Source organism: Dendrobates tinctorius, unplaced genomic scaffold (genome assembly GCF_039654945.1).
Source record: "Dendrobates tinctorius isolate UK_male_01 unplaced genomic scaffold, ASM3965494v1 ptg000241l, whole genome shotgun sequence".
NCBI classification, from domain to species: Eukaryota; Metazoa; Chordata; class Amphibia; order Anura; family Dendrobatidae; genus Dendrobates; species Dendrobates tinctorius.
Genome location: NW_027361908.1, coordinates 5,450,808 through 5,471,061, shown reverse-complemented (window position 1 = coordinate 5,471,061; position 20,254 = coordinate 5,450,808). Strand labels below are relative to the sequence as shown.

The following is a 20,254-nucleotide window of genomic DNA, read 5'->3' as shown; positions in this document are numbered from 1 at the left end:
GGTAAAGAATTAAAATTATGTTTTTACTTTTTTCCACCTTTTTGTATAAAGATTGCAATGCTTTCAATGAAAAAAAGCGGTTTGCTGCTTCCATACGATAGTCCACTTGTACGGTATCCACCTCTAAACATGAATAAACTCTCCCCTTCCCCTTTTTTTTTTTTTTATTTGTTGTTTAAATCGTAAATTTGACTTTATTATCTGTTTTGTAAACGAAAATTTAATCAAAAAATCTTTTAAAATACGTATTCTTTTGTAATATATCTTAGGTTAACTGTTAATCATGTGGTGTCATTGAACTTTGACACTGCATCATCTGACTTGCTGGCACTCATTTTTTTGAAATCCAGCATCCTTTCAAACCTATTTATGTCTGTGATACCTGTATGTATTTGTGGTATTTCCTGATGAAGGGGGCATGAGACCCCTGAAACGCGTAGAATAAAACCACTGCAATCATACAGCACTCTCCTGGAATTTGTCTAAAGCGGCAGCGCGGAATATAGCTACGAACTCCCTTTGGATTCATGATTTCTTTTGCAAACTAAACATTCCCAAATCCTGCAACCTTTCCTCATAAGACAGGGTTTGCAGACCGGTCACCATTATGGTCGCTCTTTTCTGAACTTGCTCCAGTTTGTTGATGTCTTTTTTAAAATGTGGCGCCCAAAACTGGACACAATATTCCAGATGAGGTCTGACCAAAGAGTAGAGGGAAATAATGACTTCACGTGATCTAGACTGTATGCTTCTGTTAATACATCCTAGAATTGCATTTGCCTTTTTTGCTGCTGCATCACACTGTTGACTCATATTCAGTCTGTGATCTATTAGTATACCCAAGTCTTTTTCACATGTGCTGTTGCTTAGCCCTATTCCTCCCATTCTGTATATGCTTTTTTCATTTTCATTGCCCAGATGTAGTACTTTGCATTTTTCCCTGTTAAAAACCATTCTGTTAGTTGCTGCCCACTGCTCCAGTTTATTTATATCTTTTTGAATCCTCTCTCTCTTTTCTCTAGTATTAGCTATCCCTCCTAGCTTTGTGTCATCAGCAAATTTGATCAGTTTACCCTCAATTCCTTCATCTAAATCGTTGAATCCACCTAACAGTTGCCTTGTCCATTCCATACTTAGTCATTTTTTCAATAAGGATTGTATGAGGTACTTTGTCAAATGCTTTGCTGAAGTCAAGATATACTATATCTACAGCATTTCCTTGATCCACCCAATCAGTGATTCTGTCATAGAAGGAAATTAAGTTAGTCTGACATGACTTATTAGTTACAAACCCATGCTGACTCTGTTTTATCACTTCATTCTTATCCAGGTACTGACATACATGTTGTTTAATAATTTGTTCAAAGATCTTTCCTGGTATAGAAGTCAGACTCACCGGCCTATAGTTGCCTGGGTCCACCTTCTTCCCCTTTTTGAAGATAGGAACAACATTTGCTCTTCTCCAGTCTTCTGGGACTTCTCCTGTTCTCCAAGAATTTTCAAAGATTATGGAGAGGGGTTCAAAACTTTCTTCTGCTATCTCCTTCAGTACTCTGGGGTGTAATTCATCTGGACCTGGACACTTGAATTCATTTAGGTTAGCTAAGTGTTTCCTCACTATCGTTCTGTTTATAGATATCCTGAATTCTTCTATTCCCTTAATAGGACAGTGAAGAACAGTTGATGATACTTATAGTGGATGAAGTCTTCTGCTAAGAGAGATTTTCTCCACTGCCACTCTGCACACCTTGAGCAGCACTGAAGAAAGCATGCTTGCATTGTGTGCCAGGGCTACCGTTGTCTGTGTCGGGTCTTTCTGCATGTAGAAGGTGCTGCTTCATCTAGGGCATTCTTCAGTGTATTATTGAAGTGTGAAAATGCTAAGTCTGGACAGGAGAGGGAGGAGATGGGGGCTAAAGATGTGTGGAGATTGTCCATAAGCTGCTGGGTATTAATGGTACCTGTATTCCGATAAGTGTGGTAAGTGGGGGTGTCCCGAGTGAGGAGATAATTCTTGACAGAGAAGGAAAGAAGGTTGTGGTCTGAGAGCGGGAGAGGGGAGTTAGTAAAGACGTGCAGGAGCTGGGACGGGAGAAAACCAGGTCCAGAGTATTCCCGTCCTCATGTGTAGGAAAATTGTGAGAGGCCGAATGAAGAAGTTAGAGAAAGATGAGAGGCAGATTGGGAGAAGGGATCATTGATGGGGATGTTAAAGTCTCCCATGATGAGGGTGGGGATGTCACAGGATAGAAAGTGAGTAAGCCAGGTGGCGAAGTGGTCTAGAAACTGGCGGGAGGAGCCTGGAAGGTGATAAACAACCGCCACTCATAAGGAGAAGGGCTTAAAGAGTCTGACGGCATGGACTTCAAAGGAAGGAAATGTGAGTGAGGGAACCGGGGGGTTGACCTAGAAAGCACATTGTGATGAAAGGAGCAAACCAACACCTCCACCCTGTCTGTTCTCAGGTCTGGCGTTTTGTGAAAATTTCAGCCCACCAAATGAGAGAGTGGCAGCAGTGGTGGTGTCTGAATGCTGGATCCAGGTTTCTGTAATAGCCAGAAGGTTAAGGGAAATAGAGAGAAAAAAAATTGTGAATGTAAATTAGTTTGTTACACACAGACCGTGCATTCCAGAGAGCACATTGGAAAGCGATAGGAGAAGGCATGCTCTGAATGGTTTCTATACGCAGCTGGAGGAGAGTAATGTATCCCTTATCCCCACTCCAAATCCCCCCCACATAAAGTAATCCCTCCCCTCCCATCTTTGGTGGTTTCTTCAGCTCCAGAGTGGAGCACTTACCACCAGTGTTTGCTCTGGGCGCCGGCAAGTGACATCAGCAGCGTGATCACATGACCTGATCATGCTGCTGGCATCGCTCTGACCTGCCGGTCAGAGTTCTAATTGTACTGGCGTCTGTAGAGACGCCAGTAAAATTGATCCCTGGGAGCCGGCGCACTGTAGCTTCTCTGCGCCGGCTGTCAACTTGACAGCTGACGCAGAGAACTGCCGACTCGGCAGAAGGCAGTTGCCAGGGGAGACACTGTGGACCGCCGCATTAGGCGGCCCGACTGCGCCCCCCCTGCCGGCTGCACCCGGGGCAAATGCCCCAGCTGCCCCCCCCAGATTCACCTCTGGTTAGAAATATCCAAATGGCCCTTGGCAGAACAAATGGCCTTGGACCTGTTATCACCTGAAAACAATCACACAATTACTAAACATTTTTTATATTTTATAATGCAATCTGCATTTATTTAAACATTGGTTACACCGCCAGGAAACCCCGTTATGGGCGTAGTCCAGATAAAAAAAAATGTATTTACATGTATTGTAAAGTGCAAGCTATGAAACTCACCACTACCCATCAGTTACCAAATGTGCCCCTATCACACCCAGCTCCAAATCTGGCCGGGGGTCAACAAGGGGTTGTGTGAAGGGGGCTGGGGTTTATTAGGTACCCCTTTGTTTCACCAAAGATTAGATAGGTGTAGTAGGATTACAAAACAAGGAGCCTCAGGCAATTCATTCAGTGAGGTTTGAAAAACAACAAACTGCAGCCATGATGTCACTGCACAGCCCCTTCTCTATGCACTTCCCGCGCAGGTAGGAATCCCCATATGCATTACCAAGCCGCACACAGCAGGGGGCGCTAGCACGACACAATCGGCGCCACCTCCTCCTCACCGTGTTACCAGGCTGCACACAGCAGGGGGCGCTAAGCACCTTACAATTAGCGCCTCCCACCGTGTTACTAGGGCTGCACACGGCAGGGGGCGCTAGCACGCCAGAATCAGCGCTCTTCCTCACAGGCTGCACACAGCAGGGGGCGCTAGCACGCTACAGTCAGCGCCACCTCCTCCTCCTCAGTGTTACCAAGCCGGGGGCGGAGCTGCTGGTGCTGCGCTCAAGAAAAAAAAAACCGAGATCAAGCAGGATCTTGTCCGGAGAGTGTAATCCGCCGGATGCGTCAGCCTGTCGGCCGGGGAACCGGAGGGGCTTCTGTCTCCGCCGTACACCAGAACTACTGCGCTAGTTAGGAAGGCGCGGAATTACCCCGCACCTGTGAGAGAAGCACCCCTGGGCTCGGGAGCCATGTTGTGTGCGGAGCCCGGTGATGTCCTGGGGTCATGACTCCACAACGACTGCACCTATAGAGAGCACCGAGGAGGAGCGGCCCCGGGCTGTGAGACAGGAAGACCCCGCGGCATCCGGCCTGCAGGGAAGACCACGTCTGTGTGAGGGGGAGAGACCACCGCTGCTGTGTGAGTAGTGTATATACCATATATACCACGTCTGTGTGAGGGGGAGAGACCACCGCTGCTGTGTGAGTAATGTATATACCATATATACCACGTCTGTGTGAGGGGGAGAGACCACCGCTGCTGTGTGAGTAGTGTATATACCATATATACCACGTCTGTGTGAGGAGAGAGACCACCGCTGCTGTGTGTAGTGTATATACCATATATACCACGTCTGTGTGAGGGGAGAGACCACCGCTGCTGTGTGAGTAATGTATATACCATATATACCACGTCTGTGTGAGGGGGAGAGACCACCGCTGCTGTGTGAGTAGTGTATATACCATATATACCACGTCTGTGTGAGGGGAGAGACCACCGCTGCTGTGTGAGTAGTGTATATACCATATATACCACGTCTGTGTGAGGGGGAGAGACCACCGCTGCTGTGTGAGTAGTGTATATACCATATATACCACGTCTGTGTGAGGGGAGAGACCACCGCTGCTGTGTGAGTAGTGTATATACCATATATACCACGTCTGTGTGAGGGGAGAGACCACCGCTGCTGTGTGAGTAATGTATATACCATATATACCACGTCTGTGTGAGGGGAGAGACCACCGCTGCTGTGTGAGTAATGTATATACCATATATACCACGTCTGTGTGAGGGGAGAGACCACCGCTGCTGTGTGAGTAATGTATATACCATATATACCACGTCTGTGTGAGGGGGAGAGACCACCGCTGCTGTGTGAGTAATGTATATACCATATATACCACGTCTGTGTGAGGGGGAGAGACCACCGCTGCTGTGTGAGTAGTGTATATACCATATATACCACGTCTGTGTGAGGGGAGAGACCACCGCTGCTGTGTGAGTAATGTATATACCATATATACCACGTCTGTGTGAGGGGGAGAGACCACCGCTGCTGTGTGAGTAATGTATATACCATATATACCACGTCTGTGTGAGGGGGAGAGACCACCGCTGCTGTGTGAGTAGTGTATATACCATATATACCACGTCTGTGTGAGGGGAGAGACCACCGCTGCTGTGTGAGTAATGTATATACCATATATACCACGTCTGTGTGAGGGGAGAGACCACCGCTGCTGTGTGAGTAATGTATATACCATATATACCACGTCTGTGTGAGGGGAGAGACCACCGCTGCTGTGTGAGTAATGTATATACCATATATACCACGTCTGTGTGAGGGGGAGAGACCACCGCTGCTGTGTGAGTAGTGTATATACCATATATACCACGTCTGTGTGAGGGGAGAGACCACCGCTGCTGTGTGAGTAGTGTATATACCATATATACCACGTCTGTGTGAGGGGGAGAGACCACCGCTGCTGTGTGAGTAGTGTATATACCATATATACCACGTCTGTGTGAGGGGAGAGACCACCGCTGCTGTGTGAGTAGTGTATATACCATATATACCACGTCTGTGTGAGGGGAGAGACCACCGCTGCTGTGTGAGTAATGTATATACCATATATACCACGTCTGTGTGAGGGGAGAGACCACCGCTGCTGTGTGAGTAATGTATATACCATATATACCACGTCTGTGTGAGGGGAGAGACCACCGCTGCTGTGTGAGTAATGTATATACCATATATACCACGTCTGTGTGAGGGGGAGAGACCACCGCTGCTGTGTGAGTAATGTATATACCATATATACCACGTCTGTGTGAGGGGGAGAGACCACCGCTGCTGTGTGAGTAGTGTATATACCATATATACCACGTCTGTGTGAGGGGAGAGACCACCGCTGCTGTGTGAGTAATGTATATACCATATATACCACGTCTGTGTGAGGGGGAGAGACCACCACTGCTGTGTGAGTAGTGTATATACCATATATACCACGTCTGTGTGAGGAGAGAGACCACCGCTGCTGTGTGAGTAATGTATATACCATATATACCACGTCTGTGTGAGGGGAGAGACCACCGCTGCTGTGTGTAGTGTATATACCACGTCTGTGTGAGGAGAGAGACCACCGCTGCTGTGAGTAGTGTATATACCATATATACCACGTCTGTGTGAGGGGGAGAGACCACCGCTGCTGTGTGTAGTGTATATAACACGTCTGTGTGAGGAGAGAGACCACCGCTGCTGTGTGAGTAGTGTATATACCATATATACCACGTCTGTGTGAGGGGGAGAGACCACCGCTGCTGTGTGAGTAGTGTATATACCATATATACCACGTCTGTGTGAGGGGGAGAGACCACCGCTGCTGTGTGAGTAGTGTATATACCATATATACCACGTCTGTGTGAGGGGAGAGACCACCGCTGCTGTGTGAGTAGTGTATATACCATATATACCACGTCTGTGTGAGGGGCAGAGACCACCGCTGCTGTGTGAGTAGTGTATATACCATATATACCACGTCTGTGTGAGGGGAGAGACCACCGCTGCTGTGTGAGTAGTGTATATACCATATATACCACGTCTGTGTGAGGGGAGAGACCACCGCTGCTGTGTGAGTAATGTATATACCATATATACCACGTCTGTGTGAGGGGAGAGACCACCGCTGCTGTGTGAGTAATGTATATACCATATATACCACGTCTGTGTGAGGGGAGAGACCACCGCTGCTGTGTGAGTAATGTATATACCATATATACCACGTCTGTGTGAGGGGGAGAGACCACCGCTGCTGTGTGAGTAATGTATATACCATATATACCACGTCTGTGTGAGGGGGAGAGACCACCGCTGCTGTGTGAGTAGTGTATATACCATATATACCACGTCTGTGTGAGGGGAGAGACCACCGCTGCTGTGTGAGTAATGTATATACCATATATACCACGTCTGTGTGAGGGGGAGAGACCACCACTGCTGTGTGAGTAGTGTATATACCATATATACCACGTCTGTGTGAGGAGAGAGACCACCGCTGCTGTGTGAGTAATGTATATACCATATATACCACGTCTGTGTGAGGGGAGAGACCACCGCTGCTGTGTGTAGTGTATATACCACGTCTGTGTGAGGAGAGAGACCACCGCTGCTGTGAGTAGTGTATATACCATATATACCACGTCTGTGTGAGGGGGAGAGACCACCGCTGCTGTGTGAGTAGTGTATATACCATATATACCACGTCTGTGTGAGGGGGAGAGACCACCGCTGCTGTGTGTAGTGTATATACCACGTCTGTGTGAGGAGAGAGACCACCGCTGCTGTGTGAGTAGTGTATATACCATATATACCACGTCTGTGTGAGGGGGAGAGACCACCGCTGCTGTGTGTAGTGTATATACCACGTCTGTGTGAGGGGGAGAGACCACCGCTGCTGTGTGTAGTGTATATACCACGTCTGTGTGAGGAGAGAGACCACCGCTGCTGTGTGAGTAGTGTATATACCATATATACCACGTCTGTGTGAGGGGGAGAGACCACCGCTGCTGTGTGAGTAGTGTATATACCATATATACCACGTCTGTGTGAGGGGGAGGGACCACCGCTGCTGTGTGAGTAGTGTATATACCATATATACCACGTCTGTGTGAGGGGAGAGACCACCGCTGCTGTGTGAGTAATGTATATACCACGTCTGTGTGAGGGGGAGAGACCACCGCTGCTGTGTGAGTAGTGTATATACCATATATACCACGTCTGTGTGAGGGGAGAGACCACCGCTGCTGTGTGTAGTGTATATACCACGTCTGTGTGAGGAGAGAGACCACCGCTGCTGTGTGAGTAATGTATATACCATATATACCACGTCTGTGTGAGGAGGAGAGACCACCGCTGCTGTGTGAGTAGTGTATATACCATGTATACCACGTCTGTGTGAGGAGGAGAGACCTCCGCTGCTGTGTGTAGTGTATATACCACGTCTGTGTGAGGAGAGAGACCACCGCTGCTGTGTGAGTAATGTATATACCATATATACCACGTCTGTGTGAGGAGGAGAGACCTCCGCTGCTGTGTGTAGTGTATATACCACGTCTGTGTGAGGAGAGAGACCACCGCTGCTGTGTGAGTAATGTATATACCATATATACTACGTCTGTGTGAGGAGGAGAGACCACCGCTGCTGTGAGTAGTGTATATACCATATATACCACGTCTGTGTGAGGAGAGAGACCACCGCTGCTGTGTGTAGTGTATATACCACGTCTGTGTGAGGGGAGAGACCACCGCTGCTGTGTGAGTAGTGTATATACCACGTCTGTGTGAGGGGAGAGACCACCGCTGCTGTGTGTAGTGTATATACCACGTCTATGTGAGGAGAGAGACCACCGCTGCTGTGTGTAGTGTATATACCACGTCTGTGTGAGGGGAGAGACCACCGCTGCTGTGTAGTGTATATACCACGTCTGTGTGAGGGGAGAGACCACCGCTGCTGTGTGTAGTGTATATACCACGTCTGTGTGAGGAGAGAGACCACGGCTGCTGTGTGAGTAGTGTATATACCATATATACCACGTCTGTGTGAGGGGAGAGACCACCGCTGCTGTGTGTAGTGTATATACCACGTCTGTGTGAGGAGAGAGACCACCTCTGCTGTGTGAGTAATGTATATACCATATATACCACGTCTGTGTGATGAGGAGAGACCACCGCTGCTGTATGAGTAGTGTATATACCATGTATACTACGTCTGTGTGAGGGGGAGAGACCACCGCTGCTGTGTGTAGTGTATATACCACGTCTGTGTGAGGAGAGAGACCACCGCTGCTGTGAGTAGTGTATATACCATATATACCACGTCTGTGTGAGGAGGAGAGACCACCGCTGCTGTGAGTAGTGTATATACCATATATACCACGTCTGTGTGAGGAGAGAGACCACCGCTGCTGTGAGTAGTGTATATACCATGTATACCACGTCTGTGTGAGGAGGAGAGACCACCGCTGCTGTGTGTAGTGTATATACCATATATACCACGTCTGTGTGAGGGGAGAGACCACCGCTGCTGTGTGAGTAGTGTATATACCATATATACCACGTCTGTGTGAGGGGAGAGACCACCGCTGCTGTGTGTAGTGTATATACCATATATACCACGTCTGTGTGAGGAGAGAGACCACCGCTGCTGTGTGTAGTGTATATACCACGTCTGTGTGAGGAGAGAGACCACCGCTGCTGTGTGAGTAATGTATATACCATATATACCACGTCTGTGTGAGGAGGAGAGACCACCGCTGCTGTGAGTAGTGTATATACCATATATACCACGTCTGTGTGAGGAGAGAGACCACCGCTGCTGTGTGTAGTGTATATACCACGTCTGTGTGAGGGGAGAGACCACCGCTGCTGTGTGAGTAGTGTATATACCACGTCTGTGTGAGTAGTGTATATACCACGTCTGTGTGAGGGGAGAGACCACCGCTGCTGTGAGTAGTGTATATACCATGTATACCACGTCTGTGTGAGGAGGAGAGACCTCCGCTGCTGTGTGTAGTGTATATACCACGTCTGTGTGAGGAGAGAGACCACCGCTGCTGTGTGAGTAATGTATATACCATATATACCACGTCTGTGTGAGGAGGAGAGACCACCGCTGCTGTGAGTAGTGTATATACCATATATACCACGTCTGTGTGAGGAGAGAGACCACCGCTGCTGTTTGTAGTGTATATACCACGTCTGTGTGAGGGGAGAGACCACCGCTGCTGTGTGAGTAGTGTATATACCACGTCTGTGTGAGGGGAGAGACCACCGCTGCTGTGTGTAGTGTATATACCACGTCTGTGTGAGGAGAGAGACCACCGCTGCTGTGTGAGTAGTGTATATACCATATATACCACGTCTGTGTGAGGGGAGAGACCACCGCTGCTGTGTGTAGTGTATATACCATGTCTGTGTGAGGAGAGAGACCACCTCTGCTGTGTGAGTAATGTATATACCATATATACCACGTCTGTGTGAGAAGGAGAGACCACCGCTGCTGTGAGTAGTGTATATACCATATATATCACGTCTGTGTGAGGAGAGAGACCACCCTGCTGTGAGTAGTGTACATACCATATATACCACGTCTGTGTGAGGAGGAGAGACCACCGCTGCTGTGTGTAGTGTATATACCATATATACCACGTCTGTGTGAGGGGAGAGACCACCGCTGCTGTGTGAGTAGTGTATATACCATATATACCACGTCTGTGTGAGGGGAGAGACCACCGCTGCTGTGTGTAGTGTATATATCATATATACCACGTCTGTGTGAGGAGAGAGACCACCGCTGCTGTGTGTAGTGTATATACCACGTCTGTGTGAGGAGAGAGACCACCGCTGCTGTGTGAGTAATGTATATACCATATATACCACGTCTGTGTGAGGAGGAGAGACCACCGCTGCTGTATGAGTAGTGTATATACCATATATACCACGTCTGTGTGAGGGGAGAGACCACCGCTGCTGTGTGTAGTGTATATACCATATATACCACGTCTGTGTGAGGGGAGAGACCACCGCTGCTGTGAGTAATGTATATACCATATATACCACGTCTGTGTGAGGAGAGAGACCACCGCTGCTGTGTGAGTAATGTATATACCATATATACCACGTCTGTGTGAGGAGAGAGACCACCGCTGCTGTGTGAGTAATGTATATACCATATATACCACGTCTGTGTGAGGGGAGAGACCACCGCTGCTGTGAGTAGTGTATATACCATATATACCACGTCTGTGTGAGGAGAGAGACCACCGCTGCTGTGTGTAGTGTATATACCATATATACCACGTCTGTGTGAGGGGAGAGACCACCGCTGCTGTGTGAGTAGTGTATATACCACGTCTGTGTGAGGGGGAGAGACCACCGCTGCTGTGTGAGGGGAGAGACCACCGCTGCTGTGAGTAGTGTATATACCATGTATACCACGTCTGTGTGAGGAGGAGAGACCACCGCTGCTGTGTGTAGTGTATATACCACGTCTGTGTGAGGAGAGAGACCACCGCTGCTGTGAGTAGTGTATATACCATATATACCACGTCTGTGTGAGGAGGAGAGACCACCGCTGCTGTGTGTAGTGTATATACCATATATACCACGTCTGTGTGAGGGGAGAGACCACCGCTGCTGTGTGTAGTGTATATACCACGTCTGTGTGAGGAGAGAGACCACCGCTGCTGTGTGAGTAATGTATATACCATATATACCACATCTGTGTGAGGAGGAGAGACCACCGCTGCTGTGTGTAGTGTATATACCACGTCTGTGTGAGGGGAGAGACCACCCCTGCTGTGTGAGTAGTGTATATACCATATATACCACATCTGTGTGAGGAGGAGAGACCACCGCTGCTGTGTGAGTAGTGTATATACCATATATACCACATCTGTGTGAGGGGAGAGACCACCGCTGCTGTGTGAGTAGTGTATATACCATGTATACCACGTCTGTGAGGGGAGAGACCACCGCTGCTGTGTGAGTAGTGTATATACCATGTATACCACGTCTGTGTGAGGAGAGAGACCACCGCTGCTGTGTGAGTAGTGTATATACCATATATACCACGTCTGTGTGAGGGGAGAGACCACCGCTGCTGTGTGAGTAGTGTATATGCCATTTATACCACGTCTGTGTGAGGAGGAGAGACCACCGCTGCTGTGTGAGTAGTGTATATACCACGTCTGTGTGAGGGGAGAGACAATCGCTGCTGTGTGAGTAGTGTATATACCATATATACCACGTCTGTGTGAGGGGAGAGACCACCGCTGCTGTGTGTAGTGTATATACCATATATACCACGTCTGTGTGAGGGGAGAGACCACCGCTGCTGTGTGTAGTGTATATACCATATATACCACGTCTGTGTGAGGGGAGAGACCACCGCTGCTGTGTGTAGTGTATATACCATATATACCACGTCTGTGTGAGGGGAGAGACCACCGCTGCTGTGTGTAGTGTATATACCATATATACCACGTCTGTGTGAGGAGAGAGACCACCGCTGCTGTGTGTAGTGTATATACCACGTCTGTGTGAGGGGGAGAGACCACCGCTGCTGTGAGTAGTGTATATACCATATATACCACGTCTGTGTGAGGAGGAGAGACCACCGCTGCTGTGTGTAGTGTATATACCACGTCTGTGTGAGGAGAGAGACCACCGCTGCTGTGTGAGTAGTGTATATACCATGTATACCACGTCTGTGTGAGGAGGAGAGACCTCCGCTGCTGTGTGTAGTGTATATACCACGTCTGTGTGAGGAGAGAGACCACCGCTGCTGTGTGTAGTGTATATACCACGTCTGTGTGAGGAGAGAGACCACCGCTGCTGTGTGAGTAGTGTATATACCATATATACCACGTCTGTGTGAGGGGAGAGACCACCGCTGCTGTGTGTAGTGTATATACCATGTCTGTGTGAGGAGAGAGACCACCTCTGCTGTGTGAGTAATGTATATACCATATATACCACGTCTGTGTGAGAAGGAGAGACCACCGCTGCTGTGAGTAGTGTATATACCATATATATCACGTCTGTGTGAGGAGAGAGACCACCCTGCTGTGAGTAGTGTACATACCATATATACCACGTCTGTGTGAGGAGGAGAGACCACCGCTGCTGTGTGTAGTGTATATACCATATATACCACGTCTGTGTGAGGGGAGAGACCACCGCTGCTGTGTGAGTAGTGTATATACCATATATACCACGTCTGTGTGAGGGGAGAGACCACCGCTGCTGTGTGTAGTGTATATATCATATATACCACGTCTGTGTGAGGAGAGAGACCACCGCTGCTGTGTGTAGTGTATATACCACGTCTGTGTGAGGAGAGAGACCACCGCTGCTGTGTGAGTAATGTATATACCATATATACCACGTCTGTGTGAGGAGGAGAGACCACCGCTGCTGTATGAGTAGTGTATATACCATATATACCACGTCTGTGTGAGGGGAGAGACCACCGCTGCTGTGTGTAGTGTATATACCATATATACCACGTCTGTGTGAGGGGAGAGACCACCGCTGCTGTGAGTAATGTATATACCATATATACCACGTCTGTGTGAGGAGAGAGACCACCGCTGCTGTGTGAGTAATGTATATACCATATATACCACGTCTGTGTGAGGAGAGAGACCACCGCTGCTGTGTGAGTAATGTATATACCATATATACCACGTCTGTGTGAGGGGAGAGACCACCGCTGCTGTGAGTAGTGTATATACCATATATACCACGTCTGTGTGAGGAGAGAGACCACCGCTGCTGTGTGTAGTGTATATACCATATATACCACGTCTGTGTGAGGGGAGAGACCACCGCTGCTGTGTGAGTAGTGTATATACCACGTCTGTGTGAGGGGGAGAGACCACCGCTGCTGTGTGAGGGGAGAGACCACCGCTGCTGTGAGTAGTGTATATACCATGTATACCACGTCTGTGTGAGGAGGAGAGACCACCGCTGCTGTGTGTAGTGTATATACCACGTCTGTGTGAGGAGAGAGACCACCGCTGCTGTGAGTAGTGTATATACCATATATACCACGTCTGTGTGAGGAGGAGAGACCACCGCTGCTGTGTGTAGTGTATATACCATATATACCACGTCTGTGTGAGGGGAGAGACCACCGCTGCTGTGTGTAGTGTATATACCACGTCTGTGTGAGGAGAGAGACCACCGCTGCTGTGTGAGTAATGTATATACCATATATACCACATCTGTGTGAGGAGGAGAGACCACCGCTGCTGTGTGTAGTGTATATACCACGTCTGTGTGAGGGGAGAGACCACCCCTGCTGTGTGAGTAGTGTATATACCATATATACCACATCTGTGTGAGGAGGAGAGACCACCGCTGCTGTGTGAGTAGTGTATATACCATATATACCACATCTGTGTGAGGGGAGAGACCACCGCTGCTGTGTGAGTAGTGTATATACCATGTATACCACGTCTGTGAGGGGAGAGACCACCGCTGCTGTGTGAGTAGTGTATATACCATGTATACCACGTCTGTGTGAGGAGAGAGACCACCGCTGCTGTGTGAGTAGTGTATATACCATATATACCACGTCTGTGTGAGGGGAGAGACCACCGCTGCTGTGTGAGTAGTGTATATGCCATTTATACCACGTCTGTGTGAGGAGGAGAGACCACCGCTGCTGTGTGAGTAGTGTATATACCACGTCTGTGTGAGGGGAGAGACAATCGCTGCTGTGTGAGTAGTGTATATACCATATATACCACGTCTGTGTGAGGGGAGAGACCACCGCTGCTGTGTGTAGTGTATATACCATATATACCACGTCTGTGTGAGGGGAGAGACCACCGCTGCTGTGTGTAGTGTATATACCATATATACCACGTCTGTGTGAGGGGAGAGACCACCGCTGCTGTGTGTAGTGTATATACCATATATACCACGTCTGTGTGAGGGGAGAGACCACCGCTGCTGTGTGTAGTGTATATACCATATATACCACGTCTGTGTGAGGAGAGAGACCACCGCTGCTGTGTGTAGTGTATATACCACGTCTGTGTGAGGGGGAGAGACCACCGCTGCTGTGAGTAGTGTATATACCATATATACCACGTCTGTGTGAGGAGGAGAGACCACCGCTGCTGTGTGTAGTGTATATACCACGTCTGTGTGAGGAGAGAGACCACCGCTGCTGTGTGAGTAGTGTATATACCATGTATACCACGTCTGTGTGAGGAGGAGAGACCTCCGCTGCTGTGTGTAGTGTATATACCACGTCTGTGTGAGGAGAGAGACCACCGCTGCTGTGTGTAGTGTATATACCACGTCTGTGTGAGGGGAGAGACCACCGCTGCTGTGTGAGTAGTGTATATACCACGTCTGTGTGAGGGGAGAGACCACCGCTGCTGTGTGTAGTGTATATACCACGTCTGTGTGAGGAGAGAGACCACCGCTGCTGTGTGTAGTGTATATACCACGTCTGTGTGAGGGGAGAGACCACCGCTGCTGTGTGTAGTGTATATACCACGTCTGTGTGAGGAGAGAGACCACCGCTGCTGTGTGAGTAGTGTATATACCATATATACCACGTCTGTGTGAGGGGAGAGACCACCGCTGCTGTGTGTAGTGTATATACCACGTCTGTGTGAGGAGAGAGACCACCTCTGCTGTGTGAGTAATGTATATACCATATATACCACGTCTGTGTGATGAGGAGAGACCACCGCTGCTGTATGAGTAGTGTATATACCATGTATACCACGTCTGTGTGAGGGGGAGAGACCACCGCTGCTGTCTGCAGTGTATATACCACGTCTGTGTGAGGAGAGAGACCACCGCTGCTGTGTGAGTAGTGTATATACCATATATACCACGTCTGTGTGAGGAGGAGAGACCACCGCTGCTGTGTGTAGTGTATATACCATGTATACCACGTCTGTGTGAGGAGGAGAGACCACCGCTGCTGTGTGTAGTGTATATACCATATATACCACGTCTGTGTGAGGGGAGAGACCACCGCTGCTGTGTGAGTAGTGTATATACCATATATACCACGTCTGTGTGAGGGGAGAGACCACCGCTGCTGTGTAGTGTATATACCATATATACCACGTCTGTGTGAGGAGAGAGACCACCGCTGCTGTGTGTAGTGTATATACCACGTCTGTGTGAGGAGAGAGACCACCGCTGCTGTGTGAGTAATGTATATACCATATATACCACGTCTGTGTGAGGAGGAGAGACCACCGCTGCTGTGAGTAGTGTATATACCATATATACCACGTCTGTGTGAGGAGAGAGACCACCGCTGCTGTGTGTAGTGTATATACCACGTCTGTGTGAGGGGGAGAGACCACCGCTGCTGTGTGAGTAGTGTATATACCACGTCTGTGTGAGGGGAGAGACCACCGCTGCTGTGAGTAGTGTATATACCATGTATACCACGTCTGTGTGAGGAGGAGAGACCTCCGCTGCTGTGTGTAGTGTATATACCACGTCTGTGTGAGGAGAGAGACCACCGCTGCTGTGTGAGTAATGTATATACCATATATACCACGTCTGTGTGAGGAGGAGAGACCACCGCTGCTGTGAGTAGTGTATATACCATATATACCACGTCTGTGTGAGGAGAGAGACCACCGCTGCTGTGTGAGTAGTGTATATACCATATATACCACGTCTGTGTGAGGGGAGAGACCACCGCTGCTGTATGAGTAGTGTATATACCACGTCTGTGTGAGGGGGAGAGACCACCGCTGCTGTGTGAGTAATGTATATACCACATCTGTGTGAGGGGGAGAGACCACCGCTGCTGTGAGTAGTGTATATACCATATATACCACGTCTGTGTGAGGGGGAGAGACCACCGCTGCTGTGTGAGTAGTGTATATACCATATATACCACGTCTGTGTGAGGAGGAGAGACCACCGCTGCTGTGTGTGGTGTATATACCATATATACCACGTCTGTGTGAGGGGAGAGACCACCGCTGCTGTGTGTAGTGTATATACCATATATACCACGTCTGTGTGAGGAGAGAGACCACCGCTGCTGTGTGAGTAATGTATATACCATATATACCACGTCTGTGTGAGGAGGAGAGACCACCGCTGCTGTATGAGTAGTGTATATACCATATATACCACGTCTGTGTGAGGGGAGAGACCACCGCTGATGTGTGTAGTGTATATACCATATATACCACGTCTGTGTGAGGGGAGAGACCACCGCTGCTGTGTGTAGTGTATATACCATATATACCACGTCTGTGTGAGGGGAGAGACCACCGCTGCTGTGTGAGTAGTGTATATACCACGTCTGTGTGAGGGGGAGAGACCACCGCTGCTGTGTGAGTAGTGTATATACCACGTCTGTGTGAGGGGGAGAGACCACCGCTGCTGTGTGAGTAGTGTATATACCATGTATACCACGTCTGTGTGAGGGGAGAGACCACCGCTGCTGTGTGAGTAGTGTATATACCACGTCTGTGTGAGGGGAGAGACCACCGCTGCTGTGTAGTGTATATACCATGTATACCACGTCTGTGTGAGGGGAGAGACCACCGCTGCTGTGTGTAGTGTATATACCACGTCTGTGTGAGGGGAGAGACCACCGCTGCTGTGTGAGGTGTATATACCACGTCTGTGTGAGGGGAGAGACCACCGCTGCTGTGTGAGTAGTGTATATACCACGTCTGTGTGAGGAGGAGAGACCACCGCTGCTGTGAGTAGTGTATATACCATATATACCACGTCTGTGTGAGGAGAGAGACCACCGCTGCTGTGTGTAGTGTATATACCACGTCTGTGTGAGGGGAGAGACCACCGCTGCTGTGTGTAGTGTATATACCATGTATACCACGTCTGTGTGAGGGGAGAGACCACCGCTGCTGTGTGAGGGGAGAGGGCACCGCTGCTGTGTGAGTAGTGTATATACCACGTCTGTGTGAGGGGGAGAGACCACCGTTGCTGTGTGAGTAGTGTATATACCATGTATACAACGTCTGTGTGAGGGGGAGAGACCACCGCTGCTGTGTGTAGTGTATATACCACGTCTGTGAGGAGAGAGACCACCGCTGCTGTGTGTAGTGTATATACCACGTCTGTGTGAGGGGAGAGACCACCGCTGCTGTGTGAGGGGAGAGACCACCGCTGCTGTGTGAGGGGAGAGACCACCGCTGCTGTGTGAGGGGAGAGACCACCGCTGCTGTGTGAGGGGAGAGACCACCGCTGCTGTGTGAGTAGTGTATATACCACGTCTGTGTGAGGGGGAGAGACCACCGCTGCTGTGTGAGTAGTGTATATATCATGTATACCACGTCTGTGTGAGGGGAGAGACCACCGCTGCTGTGAGAGGGGAGAGACCACCGCTGCTTTGAGTAGTGTATATACCATGTATACCACGTCTGTGTGAGGGGGAGAGACCACCGCTGCTGTGTGAGTAGTGTATATACCATGTATACCACGTCTGTGTGAGGAGAGAGACCACCGCTGCTGTGTGAGTAGTGTATATACCATATATACCACGTCTGTGTGAGGGGAGAGACCACCGCTGCTGTGAGTAGTGTATATACCACGTCTGTGTGAGGAGGAGAGACCACCGCTGCTGTGTGAGTAGTGTATATACCATATATACCACCTCTGTGTGAGGGGAGAGACCACCGCTGCTGTGTGAGTAGTGTATATACCATATATACCACGTCTGTGTGAGGGGAGAGACCACCGCTGCTGTGAGTAGTGTATATACCACGTCTGTGTGAGGGGAGAGACCACCGCTGCTGTGAGTAGTGTATATACCATATATACCACGTCTGTGTGAGGGAAGAGACCACCGCTGCTGTTAGTGTATATACCATATATACCACGTCTGTGTGAGGAGAGACCACCGCTGCTGTGAGTTGTGTATATACCACGTCTGTGTGAGGGGGAGAGACCACCGCTGCTGTGAGTAGTGTATATACCACGTCTGTGTGAGGAGGAGAGACCACCGCTGCTGTGTGAGTAGTGTATATACCATATATACCACGTCTGTGTGAGGGGAGAGACCACCGCTGCTGTGAGTAGTGTATATACCACGTCTGTGTGAGGGGAGAGACCACCGCTGCTGTGAGTAGTGTATATACCACGTCTGTGTGAGGGGAGAGACCACCGCTGCTGTGTGAGTAATGTATATACCACGTCTGTGTGAGGGGAGAGACCACCGCTGCTGTATGAGTAGTGTAGATACCACGTCTGTGTGAGGGGAGAGACCACCGCTGCTGTCTGAGTAATGTATATACCACGTCTGTGAGGGGGAGAGACCACCGCTGCTGTATGAGTAGTGTATATACCATATATACCACGTCTGTGTGAGGGGGAGAGACCACCGCTGCTGTGAGTAGTGTATATACCATATATACCACGTCTGTGTGAGGGAAGAGACCACCGCTGCTGTGTGTGGTGTATATACCATATATATCACGTCTGTGTGAGGAGAGACCACCGCTGCTGTGTGTAGTGTATATACCATATATACCACGTCTGTGTGAGGGGAGAGACCACCGCTGCTGTGTGAGGGGAGAGACCACCGCTGCTGTGAGTAGTGTATATACCATATATACCACGTCTGTGTGAGGGGAGAGACCACCGCTGCTGTGAGTAGTGTATATACCACGTCTGTGTGAGGGGAGAGACCACCGCTGCTGTGAGTAGTGTATATACCACGTCTGTGTGAGGGGAGAGACCACCGCTGCTTTGTGAGTAATGTATATACCATATATACCACGTCTGTGTGAGGGGAGAGACCACTGCTGCTGTGTGAGTAATGTATATACCACGTCTGTGTGAGGGGAGAGACCACCGCTGCTGTGTGAGTAATGTATATACCATATATACCACGTCTGTGTGAGGAGAGAGACCACCGCTGCTGTGTGAGTAATGTATATACCACGTCTGTGTGAGGAGAGAGACCACCGCTGCTGTGAGGGGAGAGACCACCGCTGCTGTGTGAGTAGTGTATATACCATGTATACCACGTCTGTGTGAGGGGGAGACCACCGCTGCTGTGTGAGGGGAGAGACCACCGCTGCTGTATGAGTAGTGTATATACCATGTATACCACGTCTGTGTGAGGGGAGAGTCGACCGCTGCTGTGTGAGGGGAGAGACCACCGCTGCTGTATGAGTAGTGTAGATGCCACGTCTGTGTGAGGAGGAGAGACCACTGCTGCTGTGTGAGTAGTGTATATACCATATATACCACGTCTGTGTGAGGGGAGAGACCACCGCTGCTGTATGAGTAGTGTAGATGCCACGTCTGTGTGAGGAGGAGAGACCACTGCTGCTGTGTGAGTAGTGTATATACCATATATACCACGTCTGTGTTAGGGGGAGAGACCACCGCTGCTGTATGAGTAGTGTATATACCATGTATACCACGTCTGTGTGAGGGGAGAGACGACCGCTGCTGTGTGAGGGGAGATACCACCGCTGCTGTGAGTAGTGTATATACCACGTTTGTGTGAGGGGGAGAGACCACCGCTGCTGTGTGAGTAGTGTATATACCATGTCTGTGTGAGGGGGAGAGACCACCGCTGCTGTGAGTTGTG

General features: G+C 49.2%; 1 protein-coding gene across 2 annotated transcripts in view; it reads left to right on the top strand.

Moving 5' to 3' along the window:
* Positions 1-3,754: 3,754 nt before the first annotated feature.
* Positions 3,755-20,254, top strand: part of CDK17 (cyclin dependent kinase 17) — a 273,841-nt gene continuing 257,341 nt past the window's right edge. For both annotated transcript variants that reach the window (XM_073556929.1, XM_073556930.1), the window contains exon 1: positions 3,755-4,259. The gene's annotated coding sequence lies outside the window, so the exon portion shown is untranslated. The remainder of the gene's footprint in view (positions 4,260-20,254) is intronic.